This window comes from Nerophis lumbriciformis, linkage group LG03 (genome assembly GCF_033978685.3).
Source record: "Nerophis lumbriciformis linkage group LG03, RoL_Nlum_v2.1, whole genome shotgun sequence".
In the NCBI taxonomy this organism is placed as follows: domain Eukaryota; kingdom Metazoa; phylum Chordata; class Actinopteri; order Syngnathiformes; family Syngnathidae; genus Nerophis; species Nerophis lumbriciformis.
In genome coordinates, this window is record NC_084550.2 from 47,290,001 (window position 1) to 47,297,500 (window position 7,500).

The window sequence follows — 7,500 nt, forward strand, 5'->3', positions numbered from 1 at the left end:
TCATGAGCGCACTACGCGCGGAGTGACCTCTGTTACGCGCCCCCGGCAACAGGGGTGGCAAGCAGGTAAACTGCGCGGGCGGAGCGCGCGGAGTGACCCATGTTACGAGCCCCCGGCCACGGGGGTGGCGGGCAGGTAAGCTGCTTACCTGCTGCGCGTGACGCCGGCCGCGGCGAAAGCGGACGAGGCGGGGTGTCGGTGCGGTGGGCCCTTCTCGCGGATCGCCTCAGCTACGGCTCCCGGTGGGGCCCTCTCGGGGGAAGGGGCCTCGGTCCCGGACCCCGGCGAGGCGTCCCTTCTCCGCTCCGTAAAAGTGTCCATCTCTTTTCTTTTTTTTTCTTCTGTTGTGGCATATGCAGCAGGTGCCTGCTCGTTTTTCGTATGTGGGTAACAACATTTAACTATGTATATATATTTCCGAATTGGTTTACTGCCACCCGCAAAAAAAAAAAAAAAAAAAAAAAATTAATCCGCCCGACCCGACCCGCAAGCGGATAAAATCTTAGTTTTTTTAATTTCATCCGCCCGATCCGCGGATAATCCGCGGACTCCGCGGTTGTGTCCGCAAACCGCGCATCTCTAATGTATATATATATATGTATATATATATATATATATATATATATGTATGTATATATATATGTGTATATATATATATGTGTATATATATATATATATATATGCCCTTGGATGCACTTTAGTTTGTTTTTTATCCTAATTACTGACAAGTAAACATGTGTTGTGTGGGGGGATTTCTGACACAGGACATTCGTAACAACATTCTTCTGTTTATTCCATATAATGTTATTTATTCTTTCTATTGGTGCCTAGTAATTGCTATATATATATATGTATATATATATATATATATATATATATATATATATATATATATATATATATATATATATATATATATATATATATATATATATGTATGTCTTAATAAGGTTATCCAAAAAATAGTGCTCGATACCGTAGTAGAGCGCAATATATGTATGTGTGGGAAAAAAATCACAAGACTATTTCATCTCTACAGGCCTGTTTCATGAGGGGGGGTACCCTCAATCGTCAGGAGATTTTAATGGGAGCATTCGCATACCATGGTTTATATAGGGCACAGAGTGGGTGGGTACAGGCTGGCCTAGGGGCGTGGTAATTGGCTCATGTGTTACCTAGGAGGTGTTTCCGTCTATGGCGGCATGTTGTTACAATTTCGCTGCGCTTGTTGAGGGATGACAGGTCTGGACGGTAAATAATAAACAGTTTCTCTTTCAAGCATAGGTTGCATCTTTTATTACCACTATTGTAAGGTGTGCTGGATGCAAGAATTTGCCATGTTATTGAATATTCAACATTATTGTCTTTGAGGTCCCAAATGTGTTTGCTGAGTTCTGTGGTATTTCGCAGGTTTTTGTTCCTGAAAGAGGCCTTGTGATTGTTCCATCTGGTTTTGAATTCTCCCTCGGTTAATCCTACATATGTGTCGGATGTGTTAATGTCCTTGCGTATTACCTTAGATTGGTAGACAACTGATGTTTGTAAGCACCCCCCGTTGAGAGGGCAATCAGGTTTCTTTCGACAATTACATCCTTTGTTGGTTTTGGAGTCGCTCTGTCTGAGGGCCGGCGGCTCATTTGCAATTGTTTTGTTGTGGTTTGAGATGATTTGTCGTATATTGTTCATGCAGCTGTAGCTCAATTTAATGTTGTTCTTGTTGAATACTTTTCTTAGGATGTTGTCTTTGGGAAAGTGTTTGTCAATCAGATTGAGGAATTTGTGTCCAATGTTCGTTGAGACGTTTTTGCTGTATGGGGTCTTGTCAGTAGGTCTTGCGTGATGACCTACTGACTCAAGCACTAGACTTCGCCTCAGACTACGACTCAATCACAGGCAACGAAAGAAACATCATCATCCACGCAAAAAACTCCATTCTCATCCACAACAGTACACCATGGCAAAAAAAGAACAATGCAACATTTGACGTCACTATGGGAAGTTTTGACGGAGCAGAAACGTGTGAACTCGTTGGGAGTTTCCTCCTCTCCCAGCTCGCTAGCCTCAATCTGAACCTTGGTATTTACCGTGATGACGGACTGGCAGTGTGTCGCGCCTCACCAAGGAGCAGCGAGAATACCAAGAAGCGCATATGCCAAATTTTCAAAGAGAACGGCCTACGGATCACGATTGAAGCCAACAAGCAAACCGTCAACTTCCTTGACGTCACTTTCAACCTGAGAAATAACAGCTACCAACCATTCACGAAACCCAACACAACACTCCAATACGTGCACCATGACAGCAACCACCCACCCACCACCACGAAAAGAATACGTACCGGAATCAATAAAAGGCTATCAATGCTGTCATCTAGCAAAGCTGAATTTGACCAAGCAACCCCCCCGTACCAAAAAGCCCTTGATGAAAGCGGATACAATTTCACCCTCACCTATGAACCCACGCCAGGAAACCAGCCAAAAAAGAACAGAAAACGGAACGACATCATCTGGTACAACCCCCCATACAGCAAAAACGTCTCAACGAACATTGGACACAAATTCCTCAATCTGATTGACAAACACTTTCCCAAAGACAACATCCTAAGAAAAGTATTCAACAAGAACAACATTAAATTGAGCTACAGCTGCATGAACAATATACGACAAATCATCTCAAACCACAACAAAACAATTGCAAATGAGCCGCCGGCCCTCAGACAGAGCGACTCCAAAACCAACAAAGGATGTAATTGTCGAAAGAAACCTGATTGCCCTCTCAACGGGGGGTGCTTACAAACATCAGTTGTCTACCAATCTAAGGTAATACGCAAGGACATTAACACATCCGACACATATGTAGGATTAACCGAGGGAGAATTCAAAACCAGATGGAACAATCACAAGGCCTCTTTCAGGAACAAAAACCTGCGAAATACCACAGAACTCAGCAAACACATTTGGGACCTCAAAGACAATAATGTTGAATATTCAATAACATGGCAAATTCTTGCATCCAGCACACCTTACAATAGTGGTAATAAAAGATGCAACCTATGCTTGAAAGAGAAACTGTTTATTATTTACCGTCCAGACCTGTCATCCCTCAACAAGCGCAGCGAAATTGTAACAACATGCCGCCATAGACGGAAACACCTCCTAGGTAACACATGAGCCAATTACCACGCCCCTAGGCCAGCCTGTACCCACCCACTCTGTGCCCTATATAAACCATGGTATGCGAATGCTCCCATTAAAATCTCCTGACGATTGAGGGTACCCCCCCTCATGAAACAGGCCTGTAGAGATGAAATAGTCTTGTGATTTTTTTCCCACACATACATATATATATACATATATATATATATATATATATATATATCTGTATATATATATATATGGGCAGCACGGTGGTAGAGGGGTTAGTGCATCTGCCTCACAATACGAAGGTCCTGAGTAGTCTTGGGTTCAATCCCGGGCTCGGGATCTTTCTGTGTGGAGTTTGCATGTTCTCCCCGTGACTGCGTGGGTTCCCTCCGGGTACTCCGGCTTCCTCCCACCTCCAAAGACATGCACCTGGGGATAAGTTGATTGGCAACACTAAATTGGCCCTAGTGTGTGAATGTGAGTGTGAAAGTTGTCTGTCTATCTGTGTTGGCCCTGCGATGAGGTGGCGACTTGTCCAGGGTGTACCCCGCCTTCCGCCCGATTGTAGCTGAGATAGGCTCCAGCGCCCCCCGCGACCCCAAAAGGGAATAAGCGGTAGAAAATGGATGGATGGATGTATATATATATATATAAATATATATATATATATATATATATATATATATATATATATATCCATCCATCCATCCATCCATCTTCTTCCGCTTATCCGAGGTCGGGTCGCGGGGGCAGCAGCCTAAGCAGGGAAGCCCAGACTTCCCTCTCCCCAGCCACTTCGTCCAGCCCCTCCCGGGGGATCCCGAGGCGTTCCCAGGCCAGCCGGGAGACATAGTCTTCCCAACGTGTCCTGGGTCTTCCTCGTGGCCTCCTACCGGTCGGACATGCCCTAAACACCTCCTTAGGGAGGTGCTCGGGTGGCATCCTGACCAGATGCCCGAACCACCTCATCTGGCTCCTCTCGATGTGGAGGAGCAGCGGCTTTACTTTGAGCTCCCCCCGGATGGCAGAGCTTCTCACCCTATCTCTAAGGGAGAGCCCCGTCACCCAGCGGAGGAAACTCATTTCGGCCGCTTGTACCCGTGATCTTGTCCTTTCGGTCATAACCCAAAGCTCATGACCATAGGTGAGGATGGGAACGTAGATCGACCGGTAAATTGAGAGCTTTGCCTTCCGGCTCAGCTCCTTCTTCACCACAACGGATCGATACAGCGTCCGCATTACTGAAGACGCCGCACCGATCCGCCTGTCGATCTCACCATCCACTCTTCCCTCACTCGTGAACAAGACTCCGAGGTACTTGAACTCCTCCACTTGGGGCAAGATCTCCTCCCCAACCCGGAGATGGCACTCCACCCTTTTCCGGGCGAGAACCATGGACTCGGACTTGGAGGTGCTGATTCTCATCCCAGTCGCTTCACACTCAGCTGCGAACCGATCCAGTGAGAGCTGAAGATCCTGGCCAGATGAAGCCATCAGGACCAAATAATCTGCAAAAAGCAGAGACCTAATCCTGCAGCCACCAAACCGGATCCCCTCAACGCCTTGACTGCGCCTAGAAATTCTGTCCATAAAAGTTATGAACAGAATCGGTGACAAAGGGCAGCCTTGGCGGAGTCCAACCCTCACCGGAAACGTGTCCGACTTACTGCCGGCAATGCGAACCAAGCTCTGACACTGATCATACAGGGAGCGGACCGCCACAATCAGACAGTCCGAAACCCCATACTCTCTGAGCACTCCCCACAGGACTTCCCGAGGGACACGGTCGAATGCCTTCTCCAAGTCCACAAAGCACATGTAGACTGGTTGGGCAAACTCCCATGCACCCTCAAGGACCCTGCCGAGAGTATAGAGCTGGTCCACAGTTCCACGACCAGGACGAAAACCACACTGTTCCTCCTGAATCCGAGGTTCGACTATCCGGCGTAGCCTCCTCTCCAGTACACCTGAATAGACCTTATCGGGAAGGCTGAGGAGTGTGATCCCACGATAGTTGGAACACACCCTCCGGTTCCCCTTTTTAAAGAGAGGAACCACCACCCCGGTCTGCCAATCCAGAGGTACTGCCCCCGATGTCCACGCGATGCTGCAGAGTCTTGTCAACCAAGACAGCCCTACAGCATCCAGAGCCTTAAGGAACTCCGGGCGGGTCTCATCCACCCCCGGGGCCTTGCCACCGAGGAGCTTTTTAACTACCTCAGCAACCTCAGCCCCAGAAATAGGAGAGCCCACCACAGATTCCCCAGGCACTGCTTCCTCATAGGAAGACGTGTTGGTGGGATTGAGGAGGTCTTCGAAGTATTCCCTCCACCGATCCACAACTTCCGCAGTCGAGGTCAGCAGAACACCATCCGCACCATACACGGTGTTGGTAGTGCACTGCTTCCCCTTCCTGAGGCGGCGGATGGTGGTCCAGAATCGCTTCGAAGCCGTCCGGAAGTCGTTTTCCATGGCTTCCCCGAACTCCTCCCATGTCCGAGTTTTTGCCTCCGCGACCGCTGAAGCCGCACACCGCTTGGCCTGTCGGTACCTGTCCGCTGCCTCAGGAGTCCCATGAGCCAAAAGAACCCAATAGGACTCCTTCTTCAGCTTGACGGCATCCCTCACCGCCGGTGTCCACCAACGGGTTCTAGGATTACCGCCACGACAGGCACCAACTACCTTGCGGCCACAGCTCCAATCAGCCGCCTCGACAATAGAGGTGCGGAACATGGTCCACTCGGACTCAATGTCCAGCACCTCCCTCGTGACATGTTCAAAGTTCTTCCGGAGGTGGGAATTGAAACTCTCTCTGACAGGAGACTGCCAGACGTTCCCAGCAAACCCTCACAATGCGTTTGGGCCTGCCAGGTCTGTCCGGCATCCTCCCCCACCATCGCAGCCAACTCACCACCAGGTGGTGATCGGTAGAAAGCTCCGCCCCTCTCTTCACCCGAGTGTCCAAAACATGAGGCCGCAAATCCGATGACACAACTACAAAGTCGATCATAGAACTGCGGCCTAGGGTGTCCTGGTGCCAAGTGCACATATGGACACCTTTATGCTTGAACATGGTGTTCGTTATGGACAATCCGTGACGGGCACAAAAGTCCAATAACAAAACACCACTTGGGTTCAGATCCGGGCGGCCATTCTTCCCAATCACGCCTCTCCAGGTTTCCCTGTCGTTGCCAATATGAGCGTTGAAGTCCCCCAGTAGAACGAGGGAATCACCCGGGGGAGCACTCTCAAGTACTCCCTCGAGTGAATCCAAAAAGGGTGGGTACTCTGAGCTGCTGTTTGGCGCATAAGCGCAAACAACAGTCAGGACCCGTCCCCCCACCCGACGGCGGAGGGAAGCTACCCTCTCGTCCACCGGGTTGAACTCCAACATGCAGGCTCTGAGCCGGGGGGCAACAAGAATTGCCACCCCAGCCCGTCGCCTCTCACTGCTGGCAACGCCAGAGTGGAAGAGAGTCCAGCCCCTCTCGAGAGAACTGGTTCCAGAGCCCTTGCTGTGCGTCGAGGTGAGTCCGACTATATCCAACCGGAACTTCTCTACCTCGCGCACTAGCTCAGGCTCCTTCCCCCCCAGCGAGGTGACGTTCCACGTCCCAAGAGCTAGCTTCTGTAGCCGAGGATCGGACCGCCAAGTGCCCTGCCTTCGGCTACCGCCCAGCTCACATTGCACCCGACCTCTATGGCCGCTGCTATGGGTGGTGAGCCCATTGGAGGGGGGACCCACGTTGCCTCTTCGGGCTGTGCCCGGCCGGGCCCCATGGGGACAGGCCCGGCCACCAGGCGCTCGCCATCGTGCCCCAACTCCGGGCCTGGCTCCGGAGGGGGGCCCCGGTGACCCGCGTCCGGGCGAGGGAAATCTGAGTCTCGGTTCTTGCATTTCCATAGAAGTCTTCGAGATATATATATATACTGTATATATATTTATTAGGGATGTCCGATAATGGCTTTTTGCCGATATCCGATATTTCGATATTGTCCAACTCTTTAATTACCGATACCGATATCAACCGATACCGATATCAACAGATATATGTAGTCGTGGAATCAACACATTATTATGCCTAATTTGGACAACCAGGTATGGTGAAGATAAGGTCCTTTTTAAGAAAATAAATACAAATAAAATAAGATAAATAAATTAAAAACATTTTCTTGAATAAAAAAGAAAGTAAAACAATATAAAAACAGTTACATAGAAACTTGTAATTAATGAAAATGCGTAAAATTAACTGTTAAAGGTTAGTACTATTAGTGGACCAGCAGCACGCACAATCATGTGTGCTTACGGACTGTATCCCTTGCAGACTGTATTGATATATATTGATATATAATGTAG

General features: G+C 49.0%; 1 long non-coding RNA gene across 1 annotated transcript in view; it reads left to right on the top strand.

Moving 5' to 3' along the window:
- Positions 1 to 7,500, top strand: part of LOC133585765 (uncharacterized) — a 135,841-nt gene that overhangs the window by 40,116 nt on the left and 88,225 nt on the right. The gene's annotated exons all lie outside the window — the stretch shown is intronic.